This window comes from Malania oleifera, chromosome 5 (genome assembly GCF_029873635.1).
Source record: "Malania oleifera isolate guangnan ecotype guangnan chromosome 5, ASM2987363v1, whole genome shotgun sequence".
NCBI lineage: Eukaryota > Viridiplantae > Streptophyta > Magnoliopsida > Santalales > Ximeniaceae > Malania > Malania oleifera.
This window is the reverse complement of record NC_080421.1, coordinates 110,052,474-110,074,095: the sequence shown is the minus strand read 5'-3', so window position 1 is coordinate 110,074,095 and position 21,622 is coordinate 110,052,474. Positions and strand designations below refer to the sequence as shown.

At 36.1% G+C, this 21,622-nt stretch overlaps 1 pseudogene; it reads left to right on the top strand.

The window, feature by feature from the left end:
• Window positions 1–1,083: 1,083 nt before the first annotated feature.
• On the top strand, window positions 1,084–20,917 carry LOC131156125 (oligopeptide transporter 3-like; annotated as a pseudogene).
• The last annotated feature ends 705 nt before the right edge of the window (window positions 20,918–21,622 follow it).

The window sequence follows — 21,622 nt, the reverse complement described above, 5'->3', positions numbered from 1 at the left end:
TTAGCTTAATATATACTGCAGAAACAAAATAGTAGGTGGCACCTATATCAAATAAAACAATAGCTATAAATGAGAAAGCAGTAAGGGTACCTGTAACTACATCTCAAGCTGCATTGGCGTCACCCGGAGTCAATGCGTACACTCTCGCCGATGTCGTATTCCTCTATTGTCCTCCACGGGGCGCCTGATAACCACCCCGGTATGGTCTAGGAGCTGGTGCCTGAACTGGCAATCCCTGACACAACCACGATTGGTGCCCGGGTCTCCTGCATCTATAGCAAACATGCTCACCCATCCGACACTCACCTGAATGTCTACATCCACACCTAAGACATGTAGGAACAACTCGTCCACCCAGAGGTCCACCACGGCCTATCGTCCGCCCCTGACTGCCTCCATATTGATCACCTCTCCATGGCCCTCGGCTAGAACTTGCATGTAGATCTTGAGTCGTGGACCTCTTCCTCTGTCCCTGAGCTACAACACCTCTCTGCATACCACTCTCAATGATAGCAGCTCTATCCACCACCTCAACAAACGTTTGAGCTCAGAAGCCAATAACTTGCTCAAATAAATTTTGTCTCGGGCCTTCTTTGAATTTTTTGGTTTTCTTTCCTTCATCTGGTGCTAAATGTGGGGTGAAACGTGATAACTGAATAAATATGGCAGCATACTAGGATACTGTCATCTGCCCTTGAGCCAAATGCAGGAACTCGACTGCCTTCGCACTCCAAACGATAGCAGGGAAATATCACTCAAAGAATAACTCCTTGAACCAACTCCAAGATACTGGCACTAGATCTGGCCTCTGCTCCTCAATCAATCGCGCATTGCGCTAACCTCCACCAGTGCTTTGCCTCTCCTGTCAACTTAAATGATGCAAATGCCACTTTCTACTCGTCTGTATAGGCCAGTACTGCTAGAATCTCTTCAACATCCTGAACCCAGTTCTCAGCTACAATCAGGTCAAGTCCCCCAGCAAAAGAAGGAGGCATCATCCGCTTAAACTACTCGATCGTGTAGCCATGCTCTCCTCCACTCCTGGCCATCTCAGTCATCACCTCCTGGGTAACGCTACGCAGTATGACATCTGTATCTCCACCTCCCATACTGGAGGGTCCTGGTCTCCAACATCTGTACCACTACTCCCTAGGTCCATCCTGAAAAATACACAGACATTGTTTCAGCATCCTATCTCCCGTACAAATCTAATCTACTCAAACAACTCCCCAATTCTTACCCCAAAATCCAATCCTGCAACCCAAACACACGATTCGTCGATAGTTTACTATGGTTTTCCTGAAATCGTCACCCCAGGAAAAACATAGAACCCATCACGAAAATCCTGTATTCAGACCACAGAACACAACCTCAAATTCTTTTCCTATATTCTGATATTGTACCCACTGCATTCTAGAGTCTACAAAACCTAGCAAACTAGGCTCTAATACCAAACTGTGACGACCTGCTATTTATTCAACATTTTTTTTATCATTTGTCTAAAATACTACTAGTAATATCCCAAGCCCAAAGGAGCACTAGGGAATACTCTGTACATCATACAAAACTAGGCAGCGGTAAACAAAATTGAAAATTGCTATATATAATATAATACCAGAAAACTATAAAACTCTGAAATATATTTACAATGCAAAATACCCAGTGATGTCTCTATGGTCTGAAAACTATCCCAAAACACCGTTATCTAAAAAATACCTACCCTTCCTACAAGGTAGCTCAAATCAACCTCTACCCGTGAGCCTGATCTGCTCGCCTAACTGGATCTCCTGAAAAATGGTAAGTTACTAGGATGAGACAACACTCACTAAGTAGAAATATGCTATTACTAGTGTGTGGTGGCTGAGTTAAATAGTTAAAATACTGAAATACTACTGTAATATGAGAAAATTGATAAATTGTATAGAATATATCTATCTATCATGTAATCTTTAAAATATGACTGTGTATATGAGTTTGCTATCTGAAGATACTGCTAGTATAATAATATAAATTGCTGCTGTGTGATATATTTATACATAGGAACTTCTACTATACCCTGGGATCTGCATATCGTGATATATCCCCTCATGATAGGGTTGTGCGGCCCGTAGGCTGGACTTACACTGGTTGGCTCACCAGGCAAGTCAATCTATATCTGAACATATGCCAATCTGTAATGATCTATGAAGATCCTAGCCCACTGCAATCTCTCCCAGCTGTATCAAACCTTTGTCATTGTCTAACCGGCTACCTCAACCCAGCGTGCTAGGGAGACTGCAATCTCTCCTAGCACGGTTATATGGAATCCATATGCTATCTGAGTCATGTGGTTGCACGTGTCTGAAACTAGCAACGTTACCGTGCTTTGCTGTATATCTCTATCTATAATATCCACAAAGGTTTGTAACTGTGTTAGTATACATATATAAATATATAATAATCTTGCTGCTTTTAACATGATTTCAAAAACAAGCATAACACTATAATTCTGAGCTATATTATCTGAGATATCTGACTGAAATATATATATTATCTATCTGTATCATCTGTGCTTTTTATCTGAACTATCTATAATATCTGTATAAAATATCTATATATAATATTTGTATACTCTGTATATAATATCTGTATACTCTGTATATAATATCTGTATACTCTATATATAATATCTGTGTACTCTGTATATAATATCTGTATACTCTGTATATAATATCTGTGTATTCTATATATCTGCTGTAGCATCTTGATGCTATCACTGTATAATCTGTTTGAGTGTTATGGTCTAGAAATCATGTTTTTCTCTGAAAATACTGTAAGTCTCATTCATTTCTAATATTTTGAAATATCTGAATATCCGTATATCTGTAACACTGTAAAATCTATATATATGGTACTGTAATAACTCATGCCACACATTTGAATAAACGTAGTCTCATGCTCAATTTTTGTAATTTTACTATAAAAATAATAATCATAATTCTCTGGAAAATAATCTGATATACATGCTTGTAAAAACACTTTCATAATCTTCTATATACATATTAAAAGTTGCTGGCATAGCATATTTCCCTTACCTTAACTCTGAAAAGCCCCTACTAAATTCTGGCCCTAAACCCGAAGGGTTCCTAGCTCAACATTTTGAAAAAAATATTCCCTAGAACAAAATATCAGTATTTTCTTACCTACAACATTTCTGATAACTATAAGGAAGGCATAATCTGAATAAAATACCGTACCCTGGATTTGGGATGAATTTCAAATCAACTTTCCCCACGATTTGCTCTGGCAGCCTTGCAGAGAACTTTGCCAAGAGCGTCGTGGTGGCCTCAGATCTTCAATCTGGCGAGAAATGGGGCCAGGATTGAAGAGAGAAGGGGAGGGGGTCATAGGAGAGAGAGAGAAAATGGTTTCTATGCTAAAATTTGATTAAAAATCTGAGTTTCAACTATTTATAGGGCTGGATTCGTCGACGAGACACGTCACCTCGTCGACTAGTCCTGTAGAAAGTTCGTCAACGAGCCTGCACCCTCGTCGATGAGTTTCAGTATGCTTTAAATTCTCTCTCGGTATCTTCTCGTCGATAGGAAGGGTCTTCATCGACGAGTCCTGTAGAAATTTCTTGGGTTATTACACATACACATTTAACACAATCAATCACCTAATCATGTTAACTACCAATCCCATGGGTCTAAGCCTGTCCCGTCACACTGACACGAATCCATCAATGGTTTGCCGTGATCTTTTTGAAATCATCATTCCAGGAAGAACACAGAACACCGCCAACGAGTCCCTGTCTAGCAACAACACAATCCTCGACCTACACTACTCATTTCCTACATCTTATACTCTGGTATGTACAATTAAATACACCTAACCAAGTCTACAAGATCTAACAACCTGGCTAGCTCTGATACCAAGCTGTCACGCTCCGAACCCGTAGATGAGTCCTAGGTGTGAATATAGTAACCTAACCTATCTTTGTATCAATTAAAATATAGATGTACAATACCAAATGAGGGTCCGACCCCATGGGGTACACAGATGCCCTTAAAACATAAACATACACATCCATACTCATCAAATACACAGCGGAATACGGTCTTTCTATACATGTACAGTACCATACCAGAATCTATACAAAACTATGATATACAATTCCATAATTACAAAACATACCTCGGGTCTCTACAAAAACTGTAATGACTTGGAAATTTAAATAATTAGGAAATATAATGAATAAAATGGATTAATGAATAATAAGGGGATAAAGGAAGGATTTAAGAAGGAAAGCAGGCCTCGTCAACGAATGTCCTGTATTCGTCGACGAGTGCCCTTCCAATTTCATCGACGAAGTTTGTTCCTCGTCGATGAAGGAATCTCGAGAGAGAATTTTGGAACTCTGAATTTCATCGACAAAAGTATCTTCTCATCGACGAAGTCTCTATAGCGCCTCGTCGACGAATCGACGTGTCTCGTCGATGAAACCCTACCTATAAATTGAAATTCTTTCATTTTTCAGCATAAAACTCAGGAAAATTCTCCTTCTCTCTCTAGAAAACGATCTCCCAGCCTTCTTTTTTCGATTTCGAGCCGGATTTGACCCAGGTTGATGATCCGGAACCGCCACGAGGTTCGTGGGATCATTCTCTTCAAGGCTGTAGGAGCTGATCGTTGGGTTGTGAGGTTTGAGAAACATCCCAAAATCAAGGAAGTTAGTTATTTTGGGATTGTCTTAAGGAACATTGTTATTTGGAGCCTAGGAAGTAGTAAATAAGTGTTTTCTTAAGATTTGAGTTAATTAGAATTTATTTTAATTAAATTAGGATTTTTGATCTAGGATCCAAGTGAACGCCGTGTGGGTATCGGTTCGGGGATCTTACAGGCGTAGTTTGAAAGTCAAGTAAGGGAAAAATTTATGTATTAAATCAGGTTTTTCATGAATTAAAATGGATTATATGTTATTTAAATATATATGTTTTTATGTGGGTTTAAAATGCCAGCCATGAAATTTATGTTTTCTGAGCCTAAGGACGTTTATATAGCTATGTATATGTGAAAGTAAATGAATGAAAGTGAAAAGGAATTTTCTGAGGAATTAATGTAAGAAATGAAATATATTTTCAGCATATAAATGTTAATTATGGGTTGATTTATTTTGTAAGAAATGTATATGAATTTTATTGTTAAACTGTGTGACATGAGAATCTATGCAAATATATGTTAAGTGTATGAGATGCAGACTAAATAAGTAAAGCTTTATGAATAAAATATGATATGAACAATGTTGCTTATGTATGTTAAATGCAACAATGTAAATGTAAGATAGCTGAAAGACAGCCATATTAGTAGATTCTAGCTCATTTTTATGTGGACTAACTGTAGCAGATTCTAGCGCATTTCTATGTGGAAACTAACAAATGATGGCTAAAAACCAAGGAATGAAATGAAAATGTTATGCAATGAAATGACAATGAAATGAAATGATAAATGTGAACGATGTAAATGGGAAAGAATTACTTAATGTGAAATGAAATGCAATGTTTAAGCTATGAACATGAATAGATGTGTATGAATGAATATTGACAGAAAGGAATAAAGTATTATAATATTAGAAGTATCTATGTATGTAGAACATGTTATGATAAGGCGAGGCAAACTCTTCGCTTGAGGGCATGCTGAGAAAGGTGAGGGTACTAGTAGCTTCAGATGTGGCAGTAGCTGCATATCGTACTAGGGTAAAGGGAACCTATTTGTATAGGCGGGTAGAGGGTGGGTAAATTTCCCTATCCTTAGGGCCTTTGCCGTAAACTATGGTTGAATGCGTGAGTACGAGATCAAGTTAACACTTAAGGACTTACTGAGTAAGGTGAGTGCCTTGGTATGCTTTCGTTGTGACCTTAGGGTTACCTAAGTATCAGAGCAGAGGGGTGCTACTTGTATGGGCGGGTAATTACCCCTATCCTTGGGTAAGCTCATGGGTTAAATATTTGCAAGTGAATGTTTAGGTTTAGAAATTGATTTCAGAATTATGTTAATGATTTGAAAATGTATAAAAATGATATCTTTATACCTCATGTTAGCCACACGCTGTTTTAATATGTATATTTTCTTCCCTTACTAAGATGTGTCTCACCTGAATATGAATGTTTCTTTTTCAGGACATCCTCAAGGTCGGTCTTAGGGAGCTTGAGGGTACTTAGTTTTAAGGAATAATAAGAAACAGGGTATATGTTCATACTATCTTGGGGATGTAAATATTTATGTTTTATATTTTGTGTCGTTATGTTATAAGGATGTTATGAGAGAAATGATTGTGAATATACTGAAATGTGTTGGAGATGTATGTATCTATGGAAAATGCAGGTGATGGATAAATTTTATGGATTTCTAGTTAGGATATAGCAAACTTTGGTATTATGGAATGTTGGTATTGTAGAACTATGTTTATGGAGATTATGGTTATGTTTTTTGCTGCGTCTATTATGAATTATGCAATATCAAGATTTTATTAGGTATAACGCATCGGACTCAGGTAAAGGGTTCGGGGCGTTACAAAAACGATCACGAAAATCCAGTTACAAAAATTCGTACCTAAACAGGTACTAACAGCAGCTAACGACACCCCCGCTTTCAAATGCTAAGATGCTAATTATGGCTACCTGAAGGACGTGAAAACATTTGTACGTACATTCGGGGTGAGACACCTCTCATTAAAGAAGAAAACAAGTTATATTAGTGTGTGGCATACTAGTGTTATTTTACGTAAAACATAACACTATACAATACGATACAGTTCGAAAACATTTCCATACAGTTCCATATAGTTCTAGTATTTTCAAAAATCCATTCTAGTACATAAGATACCCAAACATACGGTCAGTGTTGTCACACTAATACACAGTCTACTCTATGAAACCCGAAACTTCACAGCGATTACGTTGCCAATACGAGCACCCAATACCCTATGGAAACCGAAGTCCCACAGTAATACCGTTGCCACTATGGTTTAGCGCACACCCATCGGTGACCAGCCGAAACACACAGATGATATTTCACACCCTCGAATATAGAGTCGGACACTCTCACCCACGGTTTGACACCAGTACATGGCGCAACGTATGGTAATTAGCCGCCACATAGTTGTTTCAGCGTACGGTATTTAGCCGCCACTAGTTGATTTTATAAAACCTGAAATCATTTTGTAGCTCACACTCTATACATATCAGCGTACGGTAATTAGCCGTCACTAACTGTTTTACAAAATACCTGAAACAATTACATACAACAATACATTCGACACTTATTTGGTTTACGGTAAATCATATCGTTTTCCAATTCAAGCATACATTTTTATACAAATATGGATAACAGTTATCTCAATAATACAGTTTAAATAAAACAAACGGTTTTCCAAAAAAAGCAGAGATGATACCCAAAATCCCCAAATTTTCTCGAAAAATGTAACCCAAAAATTTTGTATTTTATCTGATAGATTTTCCCAAATAAGCAGTCAAAACATGCATACGATTGTAGCCTACAAGCTTACCGATCCCGATTTCGAAAATAAATTGATATAAACAGAATCGCCTTACCTTAACCCGAATTCCAACTACGAACTCTACGGTTTCCAAAACTACGAACCAAGACTCGAAAACCTATAAACCGCAGTACAATACATGCTTACAACTCATACTACTACACATATTTCGAATCAAAAAAGAAAATTGAGCCTTACCTCGATTTTGGCCCAAAACCCGAAACTACTCGAAACGAGATTCCAATCCGCCAAAAATGTAGAGAATCCTCCTCTGATCTACGCGGTAACGTCGGTGAAGATACCTAGAGAGAGAGAGTTCTTCAAGTTCTAGAGAGAGAGGGAGAGGATATTCTTGAGATAACTTAGTGATTAAGCAAAAGAAAGTGATATTTATAGCCCTTGACTCGGTCGCCCTCGTCGAAGAAATGGCGCCCTCGTCGACGAGCCACTGAAGACGCCTCATTGACGAGCTTGAGATTCCCGGTTTCCCGAAATCTCTCGGCTTCTCCTCGTCGACGAGCCTCTGAATTTCGTTGATGAGAATAGAAGGGACTTCGTTGACGAACCCTGGCCTCGTCGACGAACTTTGCACAATTTACCAATTTACCCTTCTTTTATATACTTAATCCATATATCACGGTTTGGGTTCTTACACAGGAGGTAAATATTTAATATTTCTTCTAAAAATTAAATATACTGACAGGAAATTTAAATATATAGCATTTCTTCTGAAGATTAGATATATAGCCTCTTCAGGAAGACTATCTTTTCGAAATATTAAATATATATAGGCGGTACATAAATAAAATCAGCCATTAAGGCGGTATTTATAGAAATAAAACCGTCCATTAAGGTGGTATAAATATATAGAAATATATTAGTTGGTTAGAGTCTCATGTTGATAACGTGTCATAAAATGATGCAAGAATTAATAATAAAATAAATAGAGATGAGTAGAAAAATAAATGAAGACGAGACAGAGATTTTACGTGGTTAGGATATACCAACTCCACATGTGAAATGGATCAAAGTTTCACTATTTCGGGAGGAATTACAATATGATATGGATATGACCTTATACAAAATATCTCTCCTTACTTCTTTTGTTTCTCTCATATTTCTATCTACTTCTATCTTTCTATCTTTTTCTTTTTCTTCACTTTATCTCTCCTTTTCTCATATCTTCACTATATGTCTACTCACATGGAAGCATCAAATGTGTGTCTCAAATGAGAAGTGGAGGGTGCCCTTTTATAGGGCAATATGGATAGCTAAACATTTATTGGGGGAAAAAATCTAAGGGGTGGAAGATGAGGTGGCATACACTTTATTAGTACGAACATATGGGGCTGGTTCGCATGAGACATGAATTAGTGTAGATATATCGGGTAAGTTCATAGTTGACATGAGGGACATCCACCTATATTTCATAACACATATACATTAATATCAGAGAGGGCTCCATTTCTAGAAAGTGTATACACATGAAAGGATAGGTCCCTTATATAATTTCTTTGTTTGATGCAATAAGTTTCTCTTCCATTTTTGTTGTCGTTGTTGTTGCAATTGTATGGATTTTTTTTTTTTCTGGTTATAAATATGAAAATTAATTCAGTGTTAATTAAGTAAATGCCTATAGTTTATAATTATTTTAAAAAATGTAAAGTGTTGAATTTAATTAGTAGTGATAATGAATATTGAGCTAAAACGTGTTAGAATTATAAATATTTTTTTGGTGTATTTAAAAATAAGTACTGTCGATAGTACGTTTTTACACAATAAAATAAAAATATCAAATTGAATATATAAAAAATTAAACTAAAAAGAAAAGACTGCAACATAAGATGATTGACCTGCCCCCTTTTTATAGTCGATCAAACCTATTTCCTGTTTTTAGTTTAGTGCCACCCGACAGTATTTGATGAAAATTTAAAATTTAGAGTTATTTCCATATAGTTGGACAATGGATCTAGGTCTATCAAGTGTCCTAAGAGTTTTCGCATGTCAAGCAGCAAATATCGGGAATCAAAATCAGACGGCCCAACCCGGATGAAATTTTTTTGTCACAGAGTACTCCGTGAAAAGGAAAATAGTAAAGAAACACTCATTTATAGTATCTAGTAAGGTTCCCAATGATTGACAAACACTAATCTCTCACAAAACAGCTTTCTATGTTATTCTACCTCTAGTACTCATAAACATTAAATGACCAAGGAATCATACTCTACACTAAGGCATTATAATCAAAGAGTAAATTATGAACTAAAATTTACATTATGGCTTTTTGTGGTTATCCATCCAATGTATACAAACAAGTAGTCACAACCAAATATAATGCCCTAAACAAGCTTGACTTGTGACAAAAGGAGACTTTCATGATATAAATCCCAAGAAGTCTAAAATTTCACTTTTATAATTTAATTTTAAGTATTTCTCAACACAATTCTATATGGGAAGCTCTTTTATTGCAAAAATTGTATAGTTAATGCAAGTTAATATGGTATCTCATGGTTAGTTAATTAACCAATCACCAAATGCCACATTTTTCTTGTAATGGCTTCCACCCAATGTTGCCCTCGATGCGACATCCCCACGGAGCGAGGGTGCCCTGGGGCGAGTGAAATAAAAAGTGGTTTTAATTTTCGTGAAAAATGGAAGGTGAAGTCGCCACTAACCTTTTGGAGTGTCGTTAGAACATTTGATTACTACTCAATTAAGAGTAGAATCGGTTTGCGTTACCAAAGCAGGGATTGAAGAGTTCAGTTATGCGAGAGAAATGTACGAGCACCCCCTAGACATCCGTTCTGTGAACGGTACCTAATTAATTAGAAAACTATCCCAAATTAAACTTAATAGTCTTTATTTACTCTTTTAGAAAAGTTTCACAACACTAATGCAAATAATGAGTTATGTAAATACTATATAATTATTCCCTCAGAACTAGGGTACGAGATGCTTAAAAAGCTCATACCCTTTCTTTAAAATCATAACGATAAAAATTGAGAAAATATTTTATGAAAATAACTCCTAGATTTATTTCAAAATTTTTATAGAATTTTTCTAAATATTAAGTAATATTTTCAAAATTTTCATGGAAGTTTATGGAACTCATTTCTATTTTTTCAAGTGCAAAAACTATTTTCTGGCCTTAAAATACTTTTTAAAATTTAAATTTTCCTGATTTTTTGTTGTTGTGATTTTTCCATATTTAGCCTGAATTTTCAAATAGATAACATAATAGAAAAATAAATAAGAAAATACTAGATAACCGGTTCAAACTGGTTTAGTGGGTCAAATGGTTCGTAGAGGAGCAAACGGGGTTTAGATTTAGGCTTGAACCTAACTTTGGGTTTGTGTAACACCTCGAACCCTTAAACCCGGGTCCAACGCGCTATACCTGATAAAATCCCTGATAATCCATAATCAACATATACGTATTGGAAAACAAAAATATAATCTCCATACATATAATACCATAATATTAGAGTTTACTAATTCCTATCTATTATCCATAATAATCATCCATCACCTACATTTCCATAAATCTACATAACTCCCAAAACATTTTAGTATTTTCACAATCATTCCTTACTCAACAATCTTAAAACATAAAGACATAAAACATAAATATTTACATTCCCCAAAGTATTATCAGTATATACTCTTTCTTTTAATACTTCTCAAAAAGTCTAAAAACCCTTGAGCTCTTTAAGCTCGACCTCGAGGATGTTCTGAAAAAGAAATAATCATATTCGGATGAGACACATCTTAGTAAGGGAAGAAACCATATATTAAACACAGCGTGTGGCTAACATGAGGTATATAAATATCATTTTAATAACATTTGTAAAACATTTTCATAAACATTAAAATCATTCTTTGAATCTAAATAATCACACGCAAAGGTTTAACCCACGAGATTACCCAAGGATATGGGGTGATTACCCGCCCATACAAGTAGCACCCCTCTGCTCTGACACTCAGGCAACCCTAGGGTCACAACTAAAGCATACCAGGACACTCACCTTACTCAGTAAGCCCTCAAGTGTTAGATTAATCTCATACTCACACTATTCAATAATAACTTACTGGCAAAGGCCCTAAGGATAGGGAAATCTACCCACCCATACAAGTAGGTTCCCTCTGCCCTAGTGCGTTATGCAGCTACTGCCACATTTGAAACTACTAGTGCACTCGCCTTTCTCAGCAAGCCCTCAGGCGAAGAGTTTGCCTCGCCTAATCGTAACATGTTCTATATACATAGATACTTCTAATATCATAATACATTATTTCTTTCTGTCATTATTCCTTCATACATATCTGTTCATGTTTATAGCTTAAACATTACATTTCATTTCACTTTAAGTGACTCTTTTCCATTTACATCGTTCACATTTGTCATTTCATTTCATGGTCATTCCATTGTCATTTCATTGCATAACGTTTTCACTTCATTTCTTCGTATTACAGCTGGTCTTTAGCCATCATCAGTTAGTCCACATGAAAATGCGTTAGAATCTACTAACACAACTCCTTTTAGTAGTCATTAGTTAGTTCACATAGAAATGTGCTAGAAATTGCTAACATGGCTGTCTTTCAGCTATCTTACATTTACATGGTTGCATTTAACATACACAAGCAGCATAGTCCATTTCATATTTTATTCTCAATACTTTACTTACTTAGCCTGCATCTCATACGTACATTTAACATATATTTGCACAGAATCTCATGCCACACAATTTAACAGTAAAATTCATACATATTCCTGTAAAATAGGTCAACCCACATTTAACATTTATATGTTGAAAATACATTTCCATTTCCTACATAATTATCTAAAAAATTCCTCTCACTTTCTTCAGTTCATTTCTACATATACATAATTAAATAAGTGGTCCTAGGCTTAGAAATCATAATTTTACATGGTTGACATTTTATAATTCACACCAAAACATACATATAATATAACATAATTTATTACCTTTAATTTCATAAAATATGATTTTATATATAATTTTCCCTTACCTGGTTTCTTGAACTACGCCAAAAAGAACCTCGAAAAATACCTGCAGCGCTCACCCGGACCCTGAATCAAAAATTCTAATTCCATTAAATTAATCTTAAATAAAATACTATTTAAATATTTCCTAGGGCCCTTAAATACTAAATAAATAATTATACCATTAAATATAGTCAAATTACTAAATTTCTCAAATCCCACTCTCGCCTTGAAGTGGGGCCTAAAAAATCCCAATTGGAAAATTACTTACGCCAAAATAATGATGATCACGACTAGGACCCCGTGGTGGTGCTTGATCGTCAATTTAACGACAAATTTAATAAGAAATTGAGAAATAAGGGGAAATATACCTTACCCCAAAAATGGTGCCTACGCCGCTCCCACAACAAATCCGCTCCAGTAGAAATATCGGTGGCGGAGTTACGAATCTAACGGCACCTTCCGTTTCTCTATCAGCGCTCGTTAAACTGACGAAATTAAGGAGAGAGAGAGAGAGAGAAGCGGAGACAGCGGAGAGACAAAGAGAGAACAGAGAGAGGAAGCTTCTGCAATTCGCAGGAAGCCTCTGCTTCCTTATCTTTTGTTTCTTTTTTTTTTTCTTTTACTTTATATATATTATAACAATATCATATTATATTTTATATATATATATATATATATATATATATATATATATATATAACCACCACTTTACTTAATTTAATTAATTCATTTTAATAATGTTTAACTAATTAATTACTAATAAATAAATTTAATATAATTTAATTTATTTTTCTATTTCCTTTATTTGTTTATTTAATACATTAATTTAATAATATATAACTAATTAATTGATTAATAATTTTAATTTATTAATTAATTTTTAAAATTTTTTTTTTCCAGGTTATTATAGTTTGAGTTTCCACATTCACAATTTCATACCCAGTCTATCACATTTTAGAATGTTACTCAGGAAAGAAAAGTCTATTAGTTTTACCTCTCATCTTTCTCTCCTCCGGTCTTCTTTTTCTGTTGGTGAGCCTATAGGTGTCAGTCTAGAGTGTCCTTCTGGAGGTGGTTCTTGAGTTGAGGCATTACGGAGTGTTTTCTTCAGATGGGATACCCCAGCACCGATGAGAGACGGGATTGGTCAACCTATGTCCGTGTCGGTGTATGTTGGTGGTGGCCGTGTTGATGGAGGAGGGGATGATGGAGTTGCTAGAAAGATAAGTGGTCTCTCACCACTTGATCTCCAGAGAGAGAGCGGAACATAGCCTCACTACTCACTCACAGAACGGTAATATTGATTGTGTTGATATGTTTTCTGTCACAGAGCACTCCATGAAAAGGAATCAAAATCAGATGGCCCAACCCGGATGAAATTTTTCCTTATTTTCATGTTCGCAAGCTTTGTCTACTATGCATTACCTGGATACCTATTTCTAATTTTGACATTTTTTCTCATGGGTCTGCTGGGCTTGGCCCCATAGTATCACCCTTCAGCAAATCGGATCTGGTTACCACGGGCTTGGGGTCGGAGCCTTCTCCTTTGATTGGGCTGGAATTTCAGCATACCATGGAAACCCGCTGGTGGCACCGTGGTTTTCAATTGTCAATATTGGGGTTGGATTCACCATGTTTATCTACATATATGTCCCTCTGTGTTACTGGAAGTTTAACACCTTTGACACGAGGAAATTTCCTATATTTTCTGATCACATATTCACTTCAAGTGGAGGAGATTATAATACCACAAAGATTTTGAGCCCACATTATGATCTTGATGTTTCTGCTTATGAGACATATGGGAAGATGTATCTTAGTCCTCTATTTACCCTTTCTATTGGATCAGGATTTGCAAGATTTACAGCAACTCTCACCCATGTGGCACTTTTTAATGGCAGGTATGCTATTTTCAAACTAGAGTAATTAACACCAGAAATAATTCATGAACGGAGCACAAAACATCAATATATTGCCACTTCCTTTTCAATTTCTTGTGGAAAGAACTTTTGTGGAGAAAGCACGACTACAATGCCTTATCCATTTCGTTTTATTACTAAATTTATAATTGTTGAAAGTGAAATATTGTTTTGACTATTTGCGCAGTTACATAATATTATGTTTGGTTTCCATTGTCTAGTGATATTTGGATGCAGAGCAAATCCGCAATGAAGAATATGAAATTAGATATACATGCAAAATTGATGAAAAGTTGCAAAGAAGTGCCTCAATGGTGGTTCCTCATCCTATTAATAGGAAGCATTGCCCTAGCTCTTGTAATGTGCTTTGTGTGGGAAGAAGAAGTGCAGCTGCCATGGTGGGGGTTGCTCTTTTCCTTTGCCTTGGCCTTGGTAGTTACCCTCCCTGTTGGGGTCAGTCAAGCAACCACTAACCAGGTAATTACACTTTTTCTGGTTTTAGAGGGTTTCATCTCTTCTCATTTTGTCCTTCTAGGCTTCAGCAACTATTTCTAGATTTTGTAGATATGAAACATGGAAAACTGGGGGAAAAAAAATTTTGTGGATTTTTTTTTAACTTATGTGCGTTCTTGTGCTTGTATCATGCAGCAACCTGGATATGACATAATAGCACAGTTCGTATTTGGGTATATCCTCCCTGGAAAACCTATAGCGAACTTGCTTTTCAAGATGTATGGTCGAACCAGTTCGATCCATGCTTTATCATTCTTATCTGATCTTAAACTCGGGCAATACATGAAAATTCCACCACGATGCATGTACACAGCGCAGGTCTGTGCACCTCAAAAACCTTGATGCATTAAAACACTCCATGTTTTGTCATTGGATTATGTAAAAGCCACCATGACATCTCTGTTTTGTCTCTTTTTTGTTTTCTTCAAACTTTTTTCAGCTGGTGGGAACTGTTGTTGCTGGTATAGTCAACCTTGCAGTTGCATGGTGGATGTTGGGGAGCATTGAAAACATATGTGATGTTGAGGCATTGCATCCCGATAGCCCATGGACATGCCCTAAATTCCGTGTCACCTTTGATGCTTCTATTATATGGGGTCTGGTTGGACCCAGGATATCAGCTACTTATTCTCCTCCGTATCTTCTACAGAGAATGGGCTGCTACAATTCTTCTACAGAGAGTGGGCTGCTACAGTTCATCTGTAGGAATACAACTCTAGCGACTCCAACTGTTTTCTATGTTTCACAAACTAATTTTCAGTTGTATTTGTTAAAACAAATTCAGTTGTAATTTTTTGTTATTCTTTCTGTTATTATTTCTGTCATTGTATTATATAAATAGCATTGTAATTTCCCAGTTTAATATAACGAGAATATTTATTTTCTTCTTTCTTTATATGGTATTAGAGCAAAATCTGCGATTTTCTTTGGAGTCTCTGTTTTCATGGCTTCCACAAATTCTTCCACATTTACAAATTCACCTACCATAGATGATTTCACAAATCCATATTATCTGCATCATGGAGATAATCCTGGAATCGCTCTTGTAACTTCACCTCTTACAGAAGCAAATTATCATACATCGAGTCGCTCCATGATAACTTCTCTCCATGCCAAAAACAAGCTTTCATTCATCGATGGATCTCTTCCGCAACCTGATGTAAATGATCCTCTTAGATCTGCTTGGGGACACTGTAATTCCATGGTTGTTGCATGGATTACGAATTCATTATCTAAAGACATTGTATCCAGCGTCTTATTCTCTGATAATGCATGAAACATTTGGCTGGATCTGCAACAACGTTTTTCAAGAAGTAGTGCACCGCGAGTTTATCAATTGAAGAAATCAATATCAAATCTTTCCCAAGGACAATTATCCATTACTCAATACTACAGTCAATTGAAAACTCTATGGGATGAGCTTCAAAGTTATCGGCTAGCTCCATGTTGTTCTTGTTCTCCGTCATGTACATGTGGAGCACTTCAGAAAATTTTTTTTCGTGAGCAAGTTGATTACACTATTCAATTTCTCATGGGATTAAACGATTCTTTTTCAGCAATACGGGGACAATTGTTAATGATGGATCCTCTTCCCACCATTAACAAGGCATTTTCTCTTCTTCGTCAAGATGAAGGACAACAGCAGCTTACATTTGTTTCAACTCCAATTTTTGATTATGCTGCTATGATTACAGCTTCTTCACCATCATCAAACATTTCTAAGTCTTTTAAGAAAGACAAACCTGTGTGCTCTCATTATGGAATTTCAGGCCATACAGTTGATAAATGTTACAGACTTCATGGTTTTCCACCAAGATTTAAATTCACAAAATCCAAAAGAATTGTATCTTCTGCAAATCAAATCACTTTGGATGTTCATAACTTACTTTTTACTCAAGAACAATGTAATCAATTGTTGGCTCTACTTCATCCTTCACCTCCATCATCTTCAACTCTCGTTGCATCAACAATTTCCAATGGTAGTTCTTCTTTACCTTAAAATGTCTATGACTAGTATATCTTCTAATTGTTCTTCTTTTTTATCTTTTTCCACTTCTTGGATTATAGATACGGGTGCCACTGATCATATGGTTGGTGATATTTCTCTGTTAACTACAATGACTTTTTCAGTTTAGTCTTTTGTTAATCTACCAAATGGTACTCGTGTTCCTGTAACTCATATAGGAACTGTTTCACTGTCATCATCTCTTATTCTACATGATGTTCTCTGTATTCCTTCATTCAATTTCATTCTTATTTATGCTAGCAAATTATCATCGTCTTTGGCATGTTGTCTAAATTTTTCTTCCTCTTTCTGTTATATTCAGGACCTGAAGCTGTGGAGGACGATTGGACTGGGCCAACTGTTTAATGGCCTCTATTACTTGCTTCCTTTCTCAAATAAAGTTCATTCTGATTCATCAACTGTTAATTCCTTTTCTTCAAATAATGTAAATCAATCATTTGATCGTTGGCATCAACGATTTGGACATATTTCTTTTCAACGATTACATATGTTACATCATTGTATTTCTTTTTCTCCATCAAGTAATCATGAACCTTGTAATATTTGTCCACTTGCTAAACAACACAGATTATCTTTTCCACTTAGTAAATCTGATATTTGGGGTCCTTTTACAACTCCTTCATTACAAGGCTTTCGTTATTTTTTATCCATTATTGTTGATTTTTCAAGATGCACATGGATATATCTCATGAAATCTAAATCTGAAACTCGCCTACTTCTTCAATCTTTCTTTGCATTCATTCAAAATCAATTTCAGACCACAGTTAAAATTATACGAACTGATAATGGCTTTGAATTCAATATGTCAGACTTTTATAATTCAAATGGGATTATACATCAACGATCTTGTGTTGCAACTCCACAACAAAACTCAGTTGTGGAAAGAAAACATCAGCATTTGCTTAATGTTGCTAGATCCCTTCGTTTTCAAGCTCATTTACCTTTTGTTTTCTGGTCTGACTGTATTTTGGCTGCTGCTTATATTATTAATAGAACACCAACTCCTCTTTTGTCAAATAGAACTCCTTATGAAGTTTTATTTGGTAAGTCTCCTTCATACTCTCACTTGCGAGTTATTGGTGCATTGTGTTTTTCTTTTACTCTTCCTTTTAATCGTCATAAATTTGATACTCGTTCTCGTCGTTGTATTTTTCTTGGTTATCCTTTTGGCATCAAAGGATACAAATTATTTGATCTACAAAATCATCAAAATTTTGTTTCTCGAGATGTCATTTTCCATGAGAATGTTTTTCCTTTTGCCACTTTACCATTTGATTATCTTACAAAACATTCAAATTGTAATATACCTCTACCTATTCAGTCATTAGATATTGTTCCTACTAAATTCAAATTTTCTTCTAATTTTCTATCTTCAGTTATTCCCTTATCTTCATCTTCTACTCCATCTACTTCACATGCTATTCCTCTTCGACATTCAATGAGATCCAGACATCCTCCTTCTTATCTTTGTGACTATCATTGTTCTTTGGCCAAAATTATATCTCAGTTCATTCTCCTCTTCACAGTTCAGTTTAGAATGTTTCAAGTAAACCATATTCTTTATCCTCTATTCTGTCATATTCTCATCTTTCTCCAGTTTATCGTTCGTTTGTGTTAAATGTTTCTATGAACTCTGAACCTCAATATTATCATCAAGCTGTACAATTTCCTAAATGGCGTGAAGCTATGAATGCTGAGCTACAAGCACTTGAGGAGAACAAAACTTGGTCACTTACATCATTACCTCATGGTCACAAACCTATTGGCTGCAAATGGGTATATCGTATTAAATATAATTCAAATGGTTCCATTGAGCGATTTAAAGCTCGTTTAGTAGCATAGGGTTACACTCAATAGGAAGGTATTGACTATTTTGAAACATTCTCTCCGGTAGCAAAAATGGTTTCAATTCATTGTTTACTAGCTGTTGCTGTCACAAAACACTGGTTTGTTCAACAGCTTGATGTAAACAATGCCTTTCTTCATGGTGATTTATCAAAAGAGGTTTATATGAAATTACCTCCTGGTTATAAATTTCAAGGGAAAAATGATTTGGTCTGTCGCCTTCATAAGAGTCTTTACAGTTTGAAGCAAGCATCACGACAATGGTTTTCGAAGCTTGCCAAAACTCTTCTTAATTACGGATTTATTCAGTCTAAATCTGATTCTTGTTTGTTTATTCAGCAATCTGCTACACATCTTACTGTTCTTTTGGTCTACGTTGATGATATCATTCTTGCAAGTTCCAGTATGGAATCCATTACTGCTATTAAGCAATTTCTACGTTCCAACTTCAAAATTAAAGATCTTGGTTGTTTACGATATTTTTTAGGTCTTGAAGTTGCTCGATCTTCTAAAGGGTTCTTTCTTTGTCAACGAAAATATATTTTGGATATTTTACAGTATACTGGTTTTCTTGGTTCAAAGTCAATCTCATTTCCCATGACTCAATTTCTCAAGCTTTCCAGGTCTGATGGTGAACTACTTAATGATCCTCTGCAGTATCGTTGTCTCGTTGGTAGATTACTCTATTTAACAATTACTAGACCTAATATTGCTTTTTCTGTTCAAGTTTTTTCTCAGTTTATGGATGCACCACGATTGCCTCATCTTCATGCAGCTCATCATGTGCTTAGATATTTGAAATCCTCTCCTGGATAGGGTTTATTTTTTCCTGTTCATTCCACTCTTAAGCTCACTGGTTTTACTGATTCTGATTGGGCAAGTTGTCCTGATTCTTGTCGCTCTGTTATGGTTTTTGTATATTTCTTGGAAATTCTCTTATTTCCTGGAGATCTAAGAAGCAGACAACTATTTCACGTTCTTCTGCTGAAGCTGAATATCGTGCTATGACCACCACAGCCTGCGAACTTTCTTGGCTTATTACTCTGCTTCGTGATTTTGGAGTTTTGGTTTCTTTGCCAATTTCATTGTTTTGTGATAATCAAGCTGCAACACACATTGCTTCCAACCTCGTTTTTCATGAACGAATTAAGCACATTGACATTGATTGTCACTTGATTTGTGATAATGTTCAGGCTGGTTTTTTATGTCTCCTTCATGTCTCCACGCATCATCAAACAGCTGATATTTTTACCAAGGCTTTGGGCTCTGATGTTTTTCATTGTCTTCTATGCAAGCTTGACGTGTTGAATGTTTATTCCCCACTACCTTCTTGAGGGGGCGTATCAGCTACTTATTCTCCTCCGTATCTTCTACAGAGAATGGGCTGCTATAGTTCTTCTACAGAGAATGGGCTGCTACAGTTCATCTGTAGGAATACAACTCTAGCGACTCCAACAGTTTTCTCTGTTTCACAAACTAATTTTCAGTTGTATATGTTAAAACAAATTCAATTGTAATTTTTTGTTATTCTTTCTGTTATTATTTCTGCCATTGTATTATATAAATAGCATTGTAATTTCCCAGTTTAATATAACAAGAAGATTTATTTTCTTCTTTCTTTATACAGGAGGCTATTTGGACCTGGAGGGATGTACCGTAACTTGGTATGGCTATTCCTTATAGGAGCAATCTTGCCAGTACTTGTCTAGGTACTGAGCAAAATTTTCCCTAATAAGAAATGGATCCCCCTGATAAACATCCCAGTTTTATCCTATGGTTTTGCCGGGATGCCTCCAGCGAGGCCCACCAACATAGCTAGTTGGCTAGTCACAGGGACAATCTTCAACTATTTCATATTCCGATACTGAAAGGGATGGTGGCAGAAATACAACTATGTTCTATCTGCAGCCTTGGATGCTGGAACTGCCTTCATGGGTGTTCTTCTGTTCTTTGCCCTGCAGAATGAGAACCATGATTTGAAGTGGTGGGGTACGGACCTAGACCATTGCCCTTTGGCCACATGCCCAACTGCACCAGGGATTGCGGTTAAAGGATGCCCAGTCTTCAAATAGGCAATCCATACTAGGGCTTGGAGATTATAGAAAATGCAGAATTGGTGGTGGTTTTGAGAGAGAAGCGGGCATATGCTGGTTTAGAATGTTGAATTATGGCTTATTCTAGAAGCCTACCATTGCCATTGAAGTCTTCAATGGTGGGCTATTTTTTCTAAGGTAGGTGATTAGTGGTTGTAATAGTGGTTTTTCCTAACCTATATAAACCCATCACCTCCATTTGTTATCTCATCCCCAAATTTGCCTACTTCTCTCTTAGGCACATTCTCTCTTCTCTTTCTCATTTTGTAATATTTCTACAATTGAGAAATATTGATTGATAGTATCCGAGGACGTAGGCACAATTAGCCAAACCTCGTTAAATTCTGGTGTTCTTCATTTTATCTATTCAGTAGTTAACTTTTGTCGGGTATAGTTGTAGTAATATATTGTGTTAATTACATGTCTAAGGAAAATTTTGTCTAGGAAAGAGGGATTTAAGCGGTCCGTTGTGACCCCCCACTTCCCTGGGAATTTACCTGGTGTAATTTTGCACAATTATTCACTCTCTATTTACCTGTACAATTGTAACTGTGGTAAAGTTAGGTGGAATAATCTCAAGTTTCACAACAATTGGTATCAGAGCCAAGGTTATTCTTAGTATGCTCTGTGGTTGCAGCTTAGTCTGATCTTCCACATCAGAAAAGTTTTCCTTGGGCTATTGGC